This window comes from Triticum aestivum, chromosome 6A (assembly GCF_018294505.1).
Source record: "Triticum aestivum cultivar Chinese Spring chromosome 6A, IWGSC CS RefSeq v2.1, whole genome shotgun sequence".
In the NCBI taxonomy this organism is placed as follows: Eukaryota; Viridiplantae; Streptophyta; class Magnoliopsida; order Poales; family Poaceae; genus Triticum; species Triticum aestivum.
The window spans coordinates 395,155,958-395,175,892 of NC_057809.1; positions in this window are offsets into that span (position 1 = coordinate 395,155,958).

Consider the following 19,935-nt stretch of genomic DNA (forward strand, 5'->3'; position numbering starts at 1 on the left):
AACCGAACAGAAAATCAAAGCAAGTTGACAATGGAAGTGATGCAAGGAGCCAGCTCCCGCCTAGCTCTATGAGCCAGCATAGCAAAATCCTTCCTGAACCTGCCCCTCCAAGAATCAAAGGAAGGCTGAATCCCCCTGAAGTGTTTGTCATTCCTCTCCTTCCAGATCCCCCAAGCAGCAACCGTGAAGACTTCTAAGAACATCGGCCTTGTCCACCTGCTCTTGCCTTCATGAACCATTTTAATCCAGTCAGGGTCATTTGGCCAATGTATTCCCAGCGCAGCCCAACACCTTTGACTGAAAGGGCAGGCGAAGAAGAGATGAGCAATGTCTTCCTCGGGCAGCTGGTTACAGAGGAGACAGGCGTAGTTATCATTCTGGATTCTGAAGTGTCTGCGTCGAAGCATATTCCTGGTATTCAGTCTGTCAGCCAGCAACAGCCACAGAAACACCTTCCATTGCATCGTGCACTTGGTTTTCCAAATCAACCCAAAGATCTGATCTGCCTGAACCTGACTAAAGCAGTGCTCATAATATTTGGAAGATCGAAAGTTTGTTCCCCCCCCCCAAACACATGACCATACGTCCCTGTCTTCATTCAAAGCCATTTCAAGGGTTTCCGACTGTATCTGAATAACCTCATTCTTAGCTTCCACTGACAGCGGCAGGTGGAACAGCTCCCCCAATCTTTCTGCCGCCGTCCATGAGTACCTTGGTAAGACGAAATCCATCCACTATTGGACTGAGGACCAATGCGGCTAGTGCTCGGGCTATTCGGAATTTAGGTTCATCACTAGCGTTAAAGGTAATAGCCGTGTCACTCCATGGGTCTATTGTTGCTACTTGGTAGACTTCGGCAAGGCTGTGGAGTGTCCTTTTTCGCATATTATTTGATGCGAAAGTCTCGAAGACTGTTAATATCGTATTGGTGTCTCTGGGTGGCTTTCTGTGGCCTCCGGAATTAGGAGATCTTTGCCAATTTTGGCCACCTGCCGGAGTATCCAACATGCTCTAAGGCTGTGAGTTGGTGTGGTGTCCTCTGTACTATGAATTTTACAGGGTCCATTAAGCCATCCTTCTAGTACGGTTCCATGCCCTGTAGAGGGTTTTTGCTTTTTGGTGTTTGACCCGGGTGTCTGGCGATGATGCACCCTTTTATTTCGGACTGGGTTTGTATTCAGGGCCGGATCGTCCCAAAATTTTATTTCGGTTTTCCAGGCGCTTTCCATCGCACAGTACTTTCGTACAATGGACGCCAAGTCAGCGAATCGTGTAATATCACGGCGACTTATGGCATTGAGGATTCCCTTGTCCGTGCAATTATTGCAGAAGATTGAGATTGCGTCTTCCTCGCGGCAGTCCCTTATCCTGTTCCTAACCAGGAGGAATCTAGCCCAGTAATGATGTACTGTTTCTTCAGGCTCTTGCCAGATTTGGGATAGATCGCTTATGTTCGGGTGGGTGGGTGGAATTAAATCCAAAGCCTTGCCCAATCTGAGGCTCAGAGGCCGAGGAATTTCCGAACTCAAAAATTTGGATTCCTGGATATTGTCCAATGAATCCAGCCCGTCGCCTGACTCTAAGTTCAGGTCTTGAGTGATATCCTCCCCTCCGCGGGTATCCAGCTTGGAGGGATCGGGAATCCGGACGTAGCTAGTCCTTAAGATAGATGAAGGGTCACCGCACTGTCCCTCTACCATGGCAATGTGATGGGTGACTTGGGGAGAGTTAATCTCTCTCAGATCAGGTTTAGGCCCAATCTGGTCGTAATCCATAGCGACTCCCAGGGCGGCGATGCGATCCAAGAGCTCGTTTATGGAGGGGAGCTCCATTGGATCTAACTGCTCGGCGAGTTCTGAGTTGACATGAAGATTGTTTTCGATGGCTCGAGAGGTCATCGTCGGTGCAGAAGCCGAATAGGCGGTCATAAGAAAACCACCTAGCCGGAGGGTTTGGCCGACAGCCAAAGCTCCCTTAGCAATGGTGCCGTCTTTAAAGACGGAGCGAGGCATCCTTCCTGATGGCGATGACACAGAGGAACTCTCAATGGAAGCACCAATGTCGGTGTCAAAACTGGCGGATCTCAGGTAGGGGGTCCCGAACTATGCGTCTAGGCCGGATGGTAACAGGAGGCAAGGGACATGAAGTTTTACCCAGGTTCAGGCCCTCTTGATGGAGGTAAAACCCTACGTCCTGCTTGATTAATATTGATGATATGGGTAGTACAAGAGTAGATCTACCATGAGATCGGAGAGGCTAAACCCTAGAAGCTAGCCTATGGTATGATTGTTGTTCTATATGTTGTCCTACGGACTAAAACCCTCCAGTTTATATAGACACCGGAGAGGGTTAGGGTTACACAAAGTCGGTTACAATGGTAGGAGATCCATATATCCGTATCGCCAAGCTTGCCTTCCACGCCAAGGAAAGTCCCTTCCGGACACGGGACGAAGTCTTCAATCTTGTATCTTCATAGTCCAGGAGTCCGGCTGAAGGTATAGTCCGGCTATCCGAACACGCCCTAATCCAGGACTCCCTCAACAGCCCAATGGTTTTTTTGACATGAAAATGGCCCAACGTATTAACGGTCCGCAAACGGGCCGACTGTAACGACGGGCTGAATTTGGCCCACAAGCAGAAAATGACAGTAATGGGCCGTATGTAACCAAATGCTGCAAATGAGCCCAAGAATCAATGGGCCCTGAGAAGGCCGAAAGATAACTTGGGCTGGAAACGGCCCAATGGAATAACGGGCCGTTAATGGGTATAAAGTGATACACTGTTCATTACGGGCCAGTTTCACCACGGGCCGTTAATGGGCCAAGAGTTACAAAGGTCCTCATATGGGTCGAAAGAAGTCATGGGCCACACATGGGCCAGAAGTTAAAACGGGCTGAATTATATTGGACGGCCCAGATGATGCTACTAGGCCTAATTCGAATAGGGCGTAACGGGCCCTGGGTTAGCAGGCTGTAAATGGGCTATATGCGAACAGGCCGTTAACAGGCTTTCCGTGGGCCGGCCCGCCACCTTTTGACCAAGTCAAATGGGCCGGCCTTTTCACAGGAATGGGCCTCTGTTGGGCCGTGCCACGTGTCGCCGTATCATAGGCGGCTTTCAGTCCAATGAGCGGATGACATCTGTCCCAACGATGAGCCGACACGTGTTTCCTCCAGCCAATGATGATTTTACACATGGAAAATCCCCATTGGTCAGGGCTGTTAACGGGTTATCGAATCCAAAAAAACCGACCCAATAGTTTAATGGTGTTCTGTTACGGTGGATGCCACGTGTCGGTCACCCTTGACGAAAGCACTTCTGTGACGCGCGATTTATCGTCATGGAAGTGGACACTTCTGTGATGATAATTTTGGTAATGTCATGGAACACTTCTACAATAGCACAGGTATGACTATCTTGATTCTGTCATAAAATCGTCATGGATGTACATGCATGACAAAAAACGCGACCAACTGTGACAAACACGTATCATCACGTAAGTGTATTTCTTTTGTAGTGAGCGTGGCTCTGCGAGCGGGCCTGTACGGCCGATCTTCACCAGAAAAGACTCAAGACCCTCGCGAGGGGCCAAGCCTCGTGAGGCGGACGACACATGACCTCCTCAGGAGCGGCCTCACCATGATGGCTCGCGAGGGGCGGAGAGTTCAAGGCCAGGCAAACCTCACGAGGTTCCAGAGATGTGAGCCATGACGACCAAGGCCAGGCGGACGCCAGCACGCACAGTGTCCTTGTTTCCTCTCTTTGATGCTAAGGAAGTAGGCGCAGGTGCGGAGTACCGAGGCGTCAAGCAAAGGTTTCCATATCAGTGCAACAAGACCAAGACCAGAATGACAGCAAGACGGAGGTCACTGTGGAGCCCAAGGCGGCGTCACCGCCAGAGCCTTTGACAGGCGAAGACTGCTTTTGTCAGGATAAGTTGTACTAGTTGCCCCCTTTCAAATTGGACATTGTTGGCTCCCTTCCCGCTCAATATTTGGGGAGAGGACCAGTGCCTCTATAAATAGGACTAGCCACCACCGTAGCTAGGGAGAGGATCAATAGACCAGTCTGGCCAAGAGAGACCAGGACAACCATGAGTTCACCAAGCACAAGAACACCTGTGTTCTCCTCAAGAGGCTGTTCTTCCCCTTGTACAAATCATCCTCAGCCCAAGAGGCAATCCACCACACCACACTGGAGTAGGGTATTACACCACAACGGTGGCCCAAACCAGTATAAATCTTGTGTCCCTTGTGTTGTGAGTTTGTCGAGTTAGTTTGTAAGATCTTAGCCGAGCTAGAACGTGGATCGGTAGGGGGAGATCTTCGTGCGCACCCCAGTGTTCGAACCTTGAGGGTTTTGCTAGAACCCGTGATCCGACATTTGGCGCGCCAGGTAGGGGGTGCGCCGGAGTTTCCTTCCGTCGATTCGCGCTCCACCATCTTCGCACCCATTCTCCATGGCTGGCGCCGCTCCGCCGACGTGGTATACGGGTGCCCACAGTGGCGCTCGGGGGCTCCAAGCCCTTGCTCCCGCACTGCGGCAGGTAAAGTGGTCGTCCAAGTTCAAGCCGGAGATGCCGTCGCGCTACGACGGCACGACGGACCCATCGGCTTTCTTGCTGGAGTATGAGGAAACCGTCCTTAAGGTCGGGGGCAACGACAAGGTCATGGCCAACTGGCTTCCCATGGCCCTCACTAGCGCCCCACGCGCCTGGCTGCTCAACCTCCCCGGATCCACGATGGCATCCTGGGAGGAGCTGTGCGGCCTCTTTGTTGCACTCTATGGGGCACCGACGCACCACGCGGTTGCGGCCCTCCTCGGCGGCTCGCAAGCACCACCCTCAGATCGTCACGTCAAGCCGTTCTTTCGCCAGATCAACGCCGTTTCCAAGCGCCTGGGGGCTCCGCTGGGCTGGGCCACGCCCGAGGCCGACCTCACCTTCGACTCAGGGGATCATCCCGCCTCCACCGTCGGCTCGGGTGCGCTCCCAATGCTTTGCACGCCCACCATCTGCCACGTATCCATCACCAAGACGCTCATCGACAGCGGCGCCGGCCTAAACGTTCTCTCCACCGAGGCCTTCAGCCTTCTTCACGTACCGCTCGAGCGGCTCCGCCCTATTAAGCCTCTCTCGGGGGTCAGTGGAGGCTCCGCCCGCCCCCTGGGTCAGATCCGCCTCCCCATGACCTTCGACATGCGTGACAACTACCGCACCGAGCTCATTGACTTCGACATCGCCCACATCGGCCTCCCGTACAACGCCATCCTCGGGTACCTAGCTCTAGCCCAGTTCACGGCAACAACCCATCCGGCTTACAACCTCATGAAGAAGCCGGGGAGCGAGGGTGTCCTCACCATCAAGGGGGATGCCAAGGAAGCCTTGATGACGCTCAAGCTCGCCCTCAAGACCGCCGCAGCAGCTCAGCCCTCCGACTCGGACACCTCCAAGGCCAAGGGAGCCGCACCAACCAAGAAGAAGCAGTTTTTCACTCAGGACAAAGCAGAAACCAAGTGAGTGCTAGTCGAGGAGGAGGGGTCCTCAGGGGCAACCTTTACCATAGGTGCCAACCTCGAGCCTAATCAGGAGGAGGCGTTGGTGAAGTTATTGCACGCAAACAAGGAAGTGTTCGCTTGGGAGCCCGATCAGCTGGTGGGGGTCCCAAGAAAGGTGATAGAGCACCACCTGAAAGTGTGCCCCAATGTACGCCCCGTGAAGAAGGCGAGGCGGCAGTCCACTAAGAAGCAAGTTTTCATCGTCCGAGAAACCCGCAAGCTAGAGGCCGGGGGAGTCATTCATGAGGTTAAGTACTCAGAGTGGCTGGCAAACCCCGTCGTCGTCCCCAAGAAAGGCGGGAAGGAGTGGATGTGCGTCGACTTCACCAACATCAACAAGGCCTGCCCCAAAGATCCATTCCCGCTCCCGCGCATCGACCAGATCATCGACTCCACTGCCGAGTGCGACTTGCTGTTTTTCCTGGATGCGTTCTCAGGATATCACCAGATCAAGATGGCGGTAGAGGATGTGGAGAATACGGCCTTCCTGACCCCGTGTGGGGTGTACTGCTACACTTGCATGCCTTTCGGGCTACGCAACACAGGCGCAACCTTCCAGCAGCTCATGCACATCGCCTTGGGCCGGCAGCTCGGGAGGAACGTTGAAGCCTACGTTGACGACATCGTGGTGAGGTCTTGGGAGGCGAGGACCTTGATCCAATACCTGGAGGAGACCTTTGAAAGCCTCCGCCAGATGCACTTGTGGCTCAACCCGGAGAAGTGTGTGTTTGGCATCCCTTCTGGCAAGCTGCTGGGCTTCCTTGTGTCCCACAGGGGGATCGAGGCCAACACAGAGAAGGTCAAGGCCATTGAAGACATGAGTCCACCGCAAACCCTCAAGGAAATGCAGAAGCTTGCTGGACGGGTGACTGTGTTGGGACGCTTTATTTCCAATCTGGGAGAACAAGCCCTACCCTTCTTCAAGCTGATGAAGAAGAAGGGCTCGTTTGAGTGGACCCCGGAAGCATACCAAGCATTTCAAGACCTCAAGAGATACCTGACTAGCCCCCCAGTGATGGTGGCGCCGCAGCCCCTCGAGCCCCTAGTGCTCTATCTTGCCGCCACTCCCTACTCCGCTAGCGCGGCCCTAGTAGCGGTTCGGGAAGAACACCAAGCCAAGGGCGCGTCGCGCCGAGCTACACCCCCAGCAGAGACGACGCGAGACCAGGAGGGCGCCACAAGGGTCGCCGCAGCAACAGCAGAAGAGCAAGCTCAGCAAGACGACGCTCTCGGACCCCCAAAGGCCTCGGCAAGCGATCAAGCATCGGGGGCTCCACCACCTCAGGAGGCACCCAAGCTTCCGGAAGACGCAAGCCTCATCAGCACGCCTACCCTCGTCGAGAACCCAGTATACTTCGTCAGCATGGTGTTACGGGACGCAAGAGCACGGTACCCCATGCCTCAGAAGCTCCTTCTCGCGCTCCTAGTGGCATCACGAAAGTTGTGGCACTACTTTCAAGGCCACCCCATCAAGGTCGTCTTAGCCTACCCATTGGAGAGAGTGCTCGGGATCCCCAACTCTGCAGGAAGGGTCGCTAAGTGGAATATCAAGTTGCAAGCATTCCAGTTCGAGTTCAGCACTACCAGGGTCATCAAGGGAGCCATGCTCGCTGATTTCGTGGCAGAATGGACAGACGCCCCGGCACTTGGAGTAGGCGAAGACCGGTCCCTCTCGCCGGGAAGCAAGGCGCTTGACGGCTGGGTCATGTATTTCGATGGTGCCTTCGCGCGCCAGGGCACGGGGGCTGGAGCAGTGCTCATCTCGCCCACTCAGGACAAGCTCTACTACGTTGTGCAGCTCTGCTTCCAGCAGGGCGAGAAGGTCCCCAACAACATTGCAGAATACGAAGGCCTCATAGCCGGCCTGAAGGCTGAAGTGGCCCTGGGGGTAAAGCGCCTCACCATCAGGGGCGACTCGTAGCTCCTCATCAACTTCTCCAACAAGATATACGAGCCAAGGGACGAACACATGGAAGCATACCTCGCGGAGGTGCGCAAGATGTAGAAACAATTCCAGGGCCTGGAGTTGCAGCACGTGCCCCGTGGCACCAACAAGGAGGCTGATGACATCGCCAGAAGAGCATCCAAAAGATAGCCCTAGGAGCCTGGCGTCTTCGAGGAGCGGCTCTTCAAGCCATCGGCAACGCCACCGCTTTCAAGAACAGCTCAGCCTCGGGAGGAACTCCCGCAGCCGCCTTCCACAGGAACCCCGGCCTGTGGCCCGACCTCGGGAGCGTGCCTACTCTTGGTGCTCGAGCCACAGGAGAGATGTTGGACCAAGGAATTCAAGGAATACTTGATGCAAGGGACGTTGCCAGAGAAGGAGGAGGACGCGGAGCGCGTGGCCTGGCAGGCCACAACATACTGCATCCGGGACGGTGAGTTATACAGGAAGTGGCCAAATGATGTTTCACTGCGTTGTATCTGCAGGGAGCAGGGGAAAGAGCTGATAGCCAACATACACAGCGGGCACCATTCGTCATCGCGAACCCTCGTCGGCAAGGCATTCCGCAGCGGATTCTACTGGCCTACGACACTCAATGACGCAGCTGAGCTAGTGAAGTCCTGCGAGGCCTACCAATTCCACGCCAAGCAGATCCATCAGTCAGCTTAGGGCCTCCAGACCATTCCACTCTCGTGACTGTTTGCAGTGTGGGGGCTAGATATCCTGGTCGTTTCCTCGGGCGCCTGGGGGCTATTGATACCTTTACGTCACCATCGACAAATTCACTAAGTGGGCGGAGGTTGAAGTCGTCCGCACCATCCCAGCTGGCTCTACGGTCAAGTTCATCAAGGGCCTCGTGAGCCGTTTTGGGGTCCCCAACCACATCATCATCGATAATGGCTCGCAGTTCACTAGTAATCCCTTCAAGTCATATTGTGCTAACCTTGGAACGCAGATCTGCTACGCTTCGGTAGCGCACCCCAGGAGCAATGGCCAGGCTGAACATGCCAACACGGAGGTCTTGAGGGGCCTCAAGACCAGGACCTTCAAGAAGAAGCTCGAGGCCTGCGGCAGGGGCTGGCACGATGAGCTCCAGTCTGTGCTGTGGTCCATCCGCACCACCGCCACCAAGCCGATGGGCGAGACCCCATTCTTCCTCATCTACGAAGCGGAAGCAGTCCTCCCTCACGAGGTCAGGCATCGCTCCGCATGGGTCCTGGCATTTGATGAAACACAACAGGACGCCAGGAGGGGGATGGACCTTGTGCTGGGGGAGGAACATTGCCACGAAGCAGCACTACGAGCGGCAAGGTACCAGCAGGCGCTGCAGCGGTACCACTGTCGTAGCGTCCGCTCTAGGATGCTCGAGGTGGGTGGCCTCGTCTTGAGGCGGGTCCTCTCCAGGCAAGGGTTGCACAAGCTATCACCCATGTGGGAGGGCCCATTCAAGGTTGTCCATGTCTCCAGGCCTGGCGTCGCGCGCCTGGAGACACAGGATGGGGTACCCATCCAGAACGCCTGGAACATTCAGCACCTCCGGAAGTTCTACCCCTGAAGAAAGGCCTAGCGCCTGTGAAGAAGGCACGGCGCCTGTGAAGAAGGCCTAGCGCCTGTGAAGATCGCCGCCCGTGACACTCTCACATAATAACGAGTGGGGCCGTACACGACCCGGAGTCTCAGGAGTGTCGCCCTTGGGCCTAGGGGGCTCCCTCCCACGTCCTAGTGGCAGCACTTAGCTCCGCGCTGGTGAGAAGACGCCGAAGACTAGACTAGGTGTCGGACGTGGCTTTTCATTTTCTTTCCGAACTTGGCTTGCCCCTCTTTAATTGAAATTTGCTTTCTGGTGTCTCTTGCTGGTCTCGCCCTTTCGCCTTCTGCCTCTGTTTCTGCCTTCGTTTCTTTGGTTGGCCTGCACTCTCTCTCGTACATTCCTCGCGAGGGGGCTGAACAGGTACCTTCATGAGCTTCCTTCTTCTGTTCTTCACGAGTTCCTAAGCGCCTATCGGGTCAAGGAAGCCTCGACAGGCATCGGGAAGAAAGCAAGCACCTCGCACCAGGAAGCAAGCAAGCTCCTCATGAAGAGGAGGCTACTCCGAACAAGTCAAGCTAAGTTATCCCTACGCAAAACGACGAAGTTGTGACACAGCACAGGAGCAACAAACATAGCATAGTGATTGAGATTACAGTTCGATACACGCCCCTCTAAGGCCCATTCTAGTTTCTTCTTGATGCAGGAAGGAGCGGAAGAACAAAATAAAAGCGGCATCTGCCCCTACAACGGTTCACGCGTCAGGCTCCCAGCACCGTCTTGAGCTCATCTGGACACCTCCTCGCGCTTCACGGAGTCTTGGCGACGAGACGACCCACTGCTGCACTCAAAGCAGGCACGGCGGCGTGGCGGCTGGTTGTAATCGCCGCTGTTGGGGCTGTCGCTGGAGGAAGAGCCGTCGTAGCTGGACGAGACGTGGTCGGCCCCAAGGGCGGGTTCGCCCTCGTCCTCATCATGACCATTGCCAAGGCCGAGCACCTCCTCGCCATCCTTGACCTCGGGGCAACACCTGGCGCGGCGACCATCTTCCCCAAACACCCTCACGTAAAGGGTCGCGTCACCGTCATACTTGAAGTGGAGGGTGCACCGCTTGCCCAGGCCGTGCGTGCAGGCAAATGTCTGCCAGCCACGGGAAAGATCTATGCTTCCCGCAACGGAGACCTCGACCACGACCCAGGAAGCCCTGCTGCAGCAGCTGTCTGCCTGCAGCCAGAGCCCGCCTGGACCAGAGGCTGGCAGCTCGTCGGCGAAGAAACACGGGAGCTGAAGCCAGTTGCCGGCCGGGTTCTCCAACCAGATGACGAACTTCGGCATCACCTCCGCCGAGTGGAAGCGTGGCCGGGGAGGCTGCGCGACCACGGCACGTCTCCCTTCATCGACAGAACCACCGTGACCGGAGCGGCCCCTGCCACATGAAGTGACACCGCCACGGCTGCGCGGGGCCGCGGTGGGGTCGCAGAGTGCTTGCGGGGGAGGCCGCGTCCACGTTTGGGTGCCGGAGAGCCGGGCCCCTCGCGAGGGGCCTTCCCTTTCTCCATGGTGGAAAACCTCTTCGACGGCACCATTGGTGTTGCAACTGGCGATGGAGCAAAGAGCAAGAAGCAAGCGGAAGGGGAAGAGATGGGCGACGGGGGCTCCGCCCACCTCCCATTTATAGCCAAGGGGAGGCCAACCACTGGCCTCCATGATCTAAGGTAGTAATGATGGATTTCCCTTGCATGCAGCAGGGACTCGTCAAGTCGGGCAATTGCCGAGGCAGCATGGGGAAGCGGAGACGCCCACGTCCAATCAACCGCCGTGCATCAACCAAGGCCGCAGGCTATTGGGGCCCGCGGCGCTCCGCACTTGGCCTTTGGCTTCACCTCTAAGCCAAGCCCGAGTGCTCCTTGGGCCCGGGGGCTACTGTCGGTGTTCTAGGAACGGGGGTCCCCAGACTTGCCTGCCTGCGGCCCATGGCGTGGCTCTGCGAGCGGGCCCGTACGGCCCATCTTCACCAGCAAAGACGCAAGACCCTCATGAGGGGCCAAGCCTCAAGAGGTGGATGACACAAGAACTCCTCAGGAGCGGCCTCACCAGGCTGGCTCGCGAGGGGCGGAGAGTTCAAGGCTAGGCAAACCTCGCGAGGTTCCAGTGATGTGAGCCATGATGACCAAGGCCAGGCGGGCGCCAATGCGCACAGTGTCCTTGTTTCCTCTTAGGTGCTAAGGAAGCAGGCGCAGGCGCGGAGTACCGAGGCGTCAAGCAAAGGTTTCCATATCAGTGCAACATGACCAAGACCAGACGGACAGCAAGACAGAGGTCACCGTGGAGCCCAAGGCAGCGTCACCGCCAGAGCCTTTGACAGGCGAAGACTGCTTTTGTCAGGATAAGATGTACTAGCTATCCCCTTTCAAATTGGTCGGTGTTAGCTCCCTTCCCACTCAATATTTGGGGAGAGGACCAGGGCCTCTATAAATAGGACTAGCCACCACCGTAGCTAGGGAGAGGATCGATAGACCATTCTGGCCAAGAGAGACCAGGACAACCACGAGTTCACCAAGCACAAGAACACCTCTCCTCAGGAGGTTGTTCTTCCCCTTGTACTAATCATCCTCAGCCCAAGAGGCAATCCACCACACCACACTGGAGTAGGATATTACACCACAATGGTGGCCCGAACCAGTATAAATCTTGTGTTCCTTGTGTTGTGAGTTTGTCAAGTTAGTTCATAAGATCTTAGCCGAGCTAGGACGTGGATCGGTAGGGGGGAGATCTTCGCGCGCACCCCAGTGTTCGAACCTTGAGGGTTTTGTTGGAACCCATGATCCGACACCGGCTTGCGGCCCGACACCGAGGAACATCGCCAGGTCGTGCTTGAGATCGCCAGGGCGAGAGGCCTCTGGGACGACAACTTCGTCTCCTTGTTCAAAGAGGTCCTTGTTGGCTTCCTCGACAAGTTCATGATCGTCAAGAAGCTCGTGGACGACCTTGACGTACGCCTCTAGCCCACGCGCCCAGGCTTTGCGATGCCCTCCACCCCCAACGGCCTCTATGGTGACAACCTCTTCGACGCACTGGTGGCCCTATGACTGCTCACCGTCGCATAGGAGAATGTCCACCTCGAGGTCGCGCTCGCCGCGGAGCGCCTGGCGTAGCAAGACACCATCGACATAATCACCCACGTCTACGAGAAAATTGTGCACAAGGACTACTACATGCAAGAGGAGGACGATAGGACGTTGGCCTTCTTAGACCACAGGGCAACCTTGGATGGCATTGTTCAGAAGCACGTTAAGCTCGCCGCCAACACCGCGGATCCACACACGCCGGTTGGTGACCCGACGCAGTAGGGCATGAGGATGTCATTGATAGATCCGTATGTATATTTATCTTTCCGTCAATTCCATGTAGTAGTATATTGTAATTATCTTACCTTTTGCATCAACTTCATAATTTTCGTACGTACCATGCATGAACCGCGCCAGAACCAAACTTCTCATTACTCTAGGAAAAATTGTTATTTCTATCTATCGGTCGCACCAAGGAGTAGAACCAAATTTTACAAGTTACAAGTTCAAAAGGAAAAGCCTTGCCCCTCTATAAATTGCGTCTTTTCGCCATCCCTTCTATAAGAAAAAGGCTGTTCTCCTATCGGTTCCTCACAAAAAAGGGAAAAGACTGCCATGTTTGCACCGCACCCCCACACGGTTGGTCTGACATGCCGCTTAAGGGGGGATCCATGTTGTGTTGCATTTTCAGTTACAACTGGGACCGTAGTTGAGCAAAACGACTATCAGCAAACCCCCACCCCGCCCACCATGCGATGGCTGAGCTAGAGAAAATAGGAGGGAGAAGACATAGTTGTAGCACAAACTCCAAGAAAATTGGTGCAGATGGGACTCGTGTGGGTGGCGTGTGCCGTACTGATAGACATGAATGCTAGTTGTGGACCATGCCACCCCACTATTAATCAAGGTGCTGGTTACATAGAGCGAATACCACTAGGCCATACGGTACACCACTAGTACTACTCACATTGTCGCAAAATTTCCTGGAGTCCGTGCCCATCCCTCCTCTCTCTTCTCAGCCAGCCAGCAGACGCGTGAAGTGTACCCATCATCTGTTTGCTCACATTCGGTCCCACATGTTCGTGAAAAATGCAAGACGACCCACTGAACCTGCACTACTTTCACCTCGACATGCCGGTATTAAAAACAAATCCAATAAAGATCTTCAGTGGCCACTTTTGGAGTTACTCAAGAGTAAGATTCTATTTACAGTTTAACCCAAGATGCACAACACGTACCTTCAACTAACACTCCATTTTCTTGCATGACACGACCTGGATGCTGGATGTCCCACGTGTCAGCAAAAGGAGGAAGAACTCGACCAAATCTTCTCCACATTTAGATCAGAGGAGTGGGAAACACGGCAAGCCATCTGCCTACATCATATGTACAAGCCCACCTCATGCTATTACCATATTTCTCGGCCTCTGTGCGACACCTAGCTCTAGTTGATGGTACACTACTACTAGGACTAACTATTGTACTAGCATACTATTAGGTTGGATCTATGTGATGTGGCAACTTCATATAACCAGATGTTGGCTATACTACTACGATACTCACACTCCAAGAAGTGAGTCGAAAACCATTCATAAACAGAGTTTATCACATGCATATGCAAATGTACCATTCATTACATACAACAAGTCAACAGCACAGAACGACAACGAGGATACATGTTGGATTATAGATTATTTCCAACAGAACATTCTAGTAAATACAAAAGTTTTTATAACACAACAAATAACAAGCAATGAAATGAACTCCGGCTCAACCAATCCTTGGCATTGGAAATGCTTGCTTTGAACCATAAATAATCCTCTGGGAAGGGACAGCTACTGTCAATATCGAAACCAACACAAGACTCACCTTCTAGGCTAAAGCGGCCTATATCAAAGCGATGAAATAAACTTTAGGTCAACCAATCCTTGGTGTTGGAAACACTTGCTTTGAACCATAAGTGATTCTCTAGGCAGGGCCAGCTATTGTCAATATCGAGACTGTCACAGCCCTAGCTTACTCCTTGCATGTCATTGCATAAGCATCCATGCATCATGTTTAAATTTTGGAAACTTGAAATGGGGATGTTCAAACCCTAGCATCAAATGGAATTCAACTAGGATCAAATCAAAAATATTTTCAATGAACCCAAAATGCCCTTGTGAAAAGTTCATCATTTTTTAAATGGGTGAAAACCACTGCCAAAAATGGTGTACATTTTTCTAGGCCATTTATGGATTTTTGAATTAACTCATATTGTATTTGACTTGGGGCATTTAAATACTATAAATATTTTTAAATGCTCCAACAATTCTGGAATTAGTTGAGGGCATCTGAAACAATTCATTTAGTGCCCATAATTATTTTTAGAGTTTTTAAAAGTGATTTGGTTTAAAAACCAAATTAAAACAATTGCAGAATTAAAAAAAAAGGAAGGAAGCTTACCTCTGTGGCATGTTACTGTAGCATCCGGCCCAACTCTTGTTCTGGCCCAGCCCACTAGGGGCAAGGAGGTGCTCTTCCTCCTCCTACCAAAAGGATGCAGCATGTGGTCACCGCGCGCACACGCGCCTGGCCAGCTCCACCCTGCCTGTCTCCTCCTCGGCTCATCTTAGGCTGCCATGACACCCTGGAACTCCCTGGGCCTCCCCCTCAAGCCCATCCCCTCCCCTGGCCCTCTCTCTCTCTCACACACCAACCGAGCGCTGCCGCTCGCCGTCCACATAACCACAGCCACCGCTTCGCCTCCCCAAACTATCCCCGAGCTCCGCCCAGACTCCAACCACCTCTCTGCCGACCCACGTAAGCTTGGACGATCCAAAGACAATGTCGTGACCTTGTTTCCCGTTAATGGCCGTCGGATGCTGTCGCCCGATTCCCCGGCCTCAAGTCCTCCTTGAGCCCGCTGACCACCTCTACAGACTCTACGTGAGCTCCCGCTCCTTTCCCCTCTTCTCTAACGCTCGCGCACGAGCTCTAACTAGCCTAGCCACCCAGCCCGTGAACATCTCACCGCTGGTCTTGTCGCCGACGAGGCCAGAGCCCGAACTAGCCGCTTCTGAGCGCGTCGTCGTGCTCCTGGCACCTCCAGGAATCCGGTGAGCCTTTTAGTAGGCCTCCCCATGCCCTATAGCTTGCACTAGCTCGAGGCCGTACTCCAACCGCTGCCACGAGCTCGCTGTCGTCGAGCTCCGGCCACCCCAGCTTGCCCCGCGTGCTCCACCAGATGTACCTCGCTCCCAACGTTCTTAGCCGCAAGCAGTGCGTGAAACAATGCCCCGTAGCGCATTTCCAGCGAGCCTCCGTCGTGACTGGACGTCGTCGGTGTCTAACCGGTGGTTAACCTCGGTTTAGGTGACGTGGCATCATTAGTTTAGAGCTAATCATGTGTTTAATTGACCCCCACACTCACTAACATGTGGGCCCCGTAGATAATTAACCCCGGTTTAATATCCACTTAACAATGAGCCAATGACATGTGGGTCCCAGCCGTTAGGTGACCCTGTCGACCTTGCTGACGCAAGCATGACGCCATAAATGATTTCTTGGCGTTTATATTTCAGAAATGATTTATAAATTCCATAAAATTGTTTAAACTTTAGAAAATCATAGAGATTCAACTGTAACTCCAAATGAAATAATTTATATATGAAAAATGATCAAAAAATCCAATCTTTCTAATGGCACTAGTTTCATGCATGACAAAACAAGTTAAACCTGATGATCAGGTCAAATCAATTAAATTGCATTCGAATAATCACATATGGAGTTTGAATTTGAATCTTTGGTTCAAACCAACTTCATTTAATATGGATGCTAGCTGCATTAGCTCAATCAATAGCATATTGCCATGTCATGAATATGCATCATATTGTTGCATTGCATTGATTGTGTTCCCTCTTGTTTGCTGGTGTTTGCTCCCTCATAGTAGACGATGTTCCGATGATGTGATCGATGACATTGATGAAGACACAATACTATCTTCAAAAGTGCCAGGCAAGCAAACCCCCTTTGAGCATTCCGATACAATCCCACTCTCTCGCACTTCCTCTCTTTTACTGCATTAGGACAACAATGATTCAACTGTTACATGTTGCGGTAGCTGAACCCATACCTCTGCATGACCTGTCTTTGCCACAGTAAATAGTTGAAACCCACTAGCATGAGTAGGAGTTATTTGAACCATGATGTGCCTACTCATTTATGCTTGCTTGTTATGCCTGCTATGCTTAGAGTTGTGTCAGGTTTGATTCATCTAGGATGGATTGGAATGGTGTTGAACATGTCCTACAGTTGATAGCTAAGTGTGTTAGTCAGGTCATGGCCGACACCCTCACTGGGCTTCTGCTTGAAGGTTACCGAGTACATGTCGTATAAACGGTGGTAAGTGGTGAGAGTGTGTGTGAAGAAGTACACCCCTGCAGGGTAATATGATCTATTCTAATAGCCGCTCCGCGGATATGGACTACTTGGAACGCTTACATTGTTCATAGACAAGTTAAATGGATACTCTAAAATGCGCAAAATAAGCATGAGTGCTATGGATGGCCTTCTCGTAGGGAGACGGGAGCGGATCCATAGTGGTGTATTTATTTGGTGAATATGTGGAGTCGTGTGTGCCACCTCAAGAAAGTACTCGTAGTATAGGATAGCCACCGAGTCAAATCTGGCTTGCTGTAGTTAAACTCCACCACCCCATATTGATACTAATGCATATGTAGCTAGTTCTGATGTAAGTCTTGCTCGGTACATTTGTACTCACGTTTGCTTAATTTATGTTTTTGCAGAGAGACTTCAGTCTCACTAGTAGCTCCACGTGGGCTTCGACAATTAGCTTGGGAATCCCAGAGAGAGGTATGGCTCCTTTGGAGGATCTTGTAGATAGACAGGCTTTCCAGCCTTCTTTCTTTCAGATGTCTGTACTTAGACATGTTTATGATTTCGTTTGTGCTTGTTGCTTGTATGACTTGAATGCTGGGTCATGAGACCCATGTTTGTAATATCTAGCTCCTCGGAGCCTATTGAATAAATACTTTGAGTCATAGAGTTTTGTTGTGATGTCATGTTGTATGTACACATATCGAGCATATTGTGTGTATGTTATTGAAATGCTTGGTATGTGTGTGATCGGACACCTAGTTGTTTATTCTTGGTAGCCTTCCTTATGGGGAAATGTCTCCTAGTTCTTCCACCGAGCCATGGTAGTTCGCTACTACTCTGAAACACTTAGGTTGGCCAGCATGTATCCTTCTTTGTTCCTATGTCTGTCTCTTTGGGGAATGTCTCGCGTTGTTCCTTTAAGTCCTTGTAGCTTGCCACGACTTGGGTTCATGTGTTGATGACCGACACGTTCATTGCTGGGTTACGTATGCTTGTCCCTGTAAGTTTGTGCCACCTTGCGTTTACAACTAGTCATGTCAGCTCGGGTTCTCTGTCATATGGATGCTAGCGACACAATCATATACGTGAGCCAAAAGGCGCAAACGGTCCCGGCCTAGGTAAGGCTATAGCCGTGGGAATATCGTGCGTGAGGCCGCAAAGTGATATGATGTGTTACATGCTAGATCAGTGTGACTTAGGATCGGGGTCCTGACAGCTTTGGTATCAGAGCCTGACTGCCTGTAGGATTATCAAGCCAAACTGATCGAAGTCGAGTGTAGTAATGCTTTAGTTACATAAGGGAATTGATTGTGGAAGGGAACGTAAGGCTCTTTTTACTCCTTATTACCTTGTGTCATTCTATTCTGAGTCACCCTCATCTTTTCTACGGGGATAAGAATCTAGGCTTTCTCATCTATCTATCAGGATGACTAATTTCTATGCTGGAGACTTATAGGAATGATGGATTCAAGTATCAGTTCCGTTTCTACTACTTGTGTGTGTTAACAGCTGGTCTTGAAACCTTGATATTGTGATGTTGAGTGGTTATGCTACCATTTTGCAGGATGCCTCAAAATCTTTTTTGAGCATTTTCAACTGTTATGTTGTCTGAGTTGTCCCAGGTTTCTAAACACTATGATGCATTTGTAAATCTTTCCTCCATGTTCTCGATGTCCTTTTGGGTCAGATTAAGCACACTAATTGGTGGGTTGAGGTACTCCTTTGCCTCGACATATATGTTGAAGCTATCGTTATGACACTAGGGTATCTTTGAGAACTACCCAGTAATCTAGCAATGCTTTGTATTTCTAGTGTGATGATTCTGGCCACCATTCTTGAAAGCATCATGTGATGTTATTTAGTTAGTAGGTATTCCTTTTCTGGGTTCTTGAACCCAAGATTCACCCTACTTACTTCTTGTTGATAGTGTTTGCTTGTTCCTTTAGGATATTAGTAACCTTTATGATAGTCTTCAAGGTTCGTGGTTTATCATTCTTCCAATAGCATGAACCATCATGGAAGAAGTTCTGATGAACCAAAAGATTACAATACGAGTGATCCTGACGAGTTCTCCATTATATTTGTGACTCTGCCAATCCTACTTTCTGCATGGGTTCTTCGGAAGAAATGTTGAGCTTTGCTTGACATACTAATCTATGCATCCACAACTCAGAAAACCATATGTTCCTTTGAGTTGTCCCTCTTCAGCAGTATTCTGACCATCGTCTATCAATTGATAGTCAAGAGTATGTGTGCATTCATGTTCATCGATGACTTTTAATCTTGTGGTCCGTCAAGCCATTCTATTTTAGAATGACTAGGAGAAACAAACTCCAGTACCTCATCCACATCTAGGATTGAGTCAAAGCAGTTGTATTCCGCAGATCAAAAGACCAATCCAGCTTTTGTTCTGTTCTACCTTGGATTATTACCCTCTTTATGTCAAGAATGTCATGGTAATTGTACAACCTCTTGATATAGTGATACTTCTTGCCATCATCATTTATTCCTTGGTCTCCATGTTTTTGTAACCGGAATGCCGACAAGTGAACCGTGATGTGTGAAATCAATACTCCTAGCAATCCCATTGCTTAGTAGTTAATGGAAAATATCCTCATTCATAGAGCATTGGTTATTGAATCATCATCCTAAGATTGACCGTGCTACCTAGTCCATTTTTCCTGGTGCACTCTCCGATCATTGAGTTAGGATTGTGTCAATCCCTTGCTCTTTTGGTCATATCATCTTGCCTTGAAAAGAAGGATTGTTCCCAAGCTTAATAACATATCGGTGATTCGTGAATTTTGAATATCTTCTCAGAAGTATCACCAGGTTGTCCCCTGACCGCTATGTTGAGTTCGTGATCAAGATGGTTTTCCTATAAACCACCCTTTCTCTAAGAATTTGTGTTGGATATCCCTGAACTAGTTGGTTAAGCCGAACATAACTTGGAGAGTTGGAAGATAAAAGCTTTGCCTAACTTAATTCGATCTAAAAGGATATTTTTGTTTGTGTGTGTTGCAAAGAAGACATCTTCATCGATTGATCCTTGCGATCAATTGTTGGATCTATTGTCTTGTCAAACTTTGATTTGAGTATGGGCTATCGTTAAATCAAAACCAGAACCAATGATTCTTATAATGTTGTCTTACTCGTGATTGAACCCCGAGCATACACCATTATATCTTTTGGTTTGATCAATGCTATCACCGTGCTCACTTAATTGTGGAATTCCATCTATGTGGAAATCTCGATGAAATGTTGTTGAGCCCATTGGCAATATTTCTATCTTCTCCATGATTCATGATGAACATTAAAGCTAGCGTTGGAAACTTGTGTAAGCATTTACTTCATATTTCATTCATGAAGCATATGTTTGGATGAGAGAAGTAACTTCCTCTAGTTCACGTGCACTTGGTGCAAGTTGTCATTGTGGATTCAAGAAAGTTAGTTTTGCT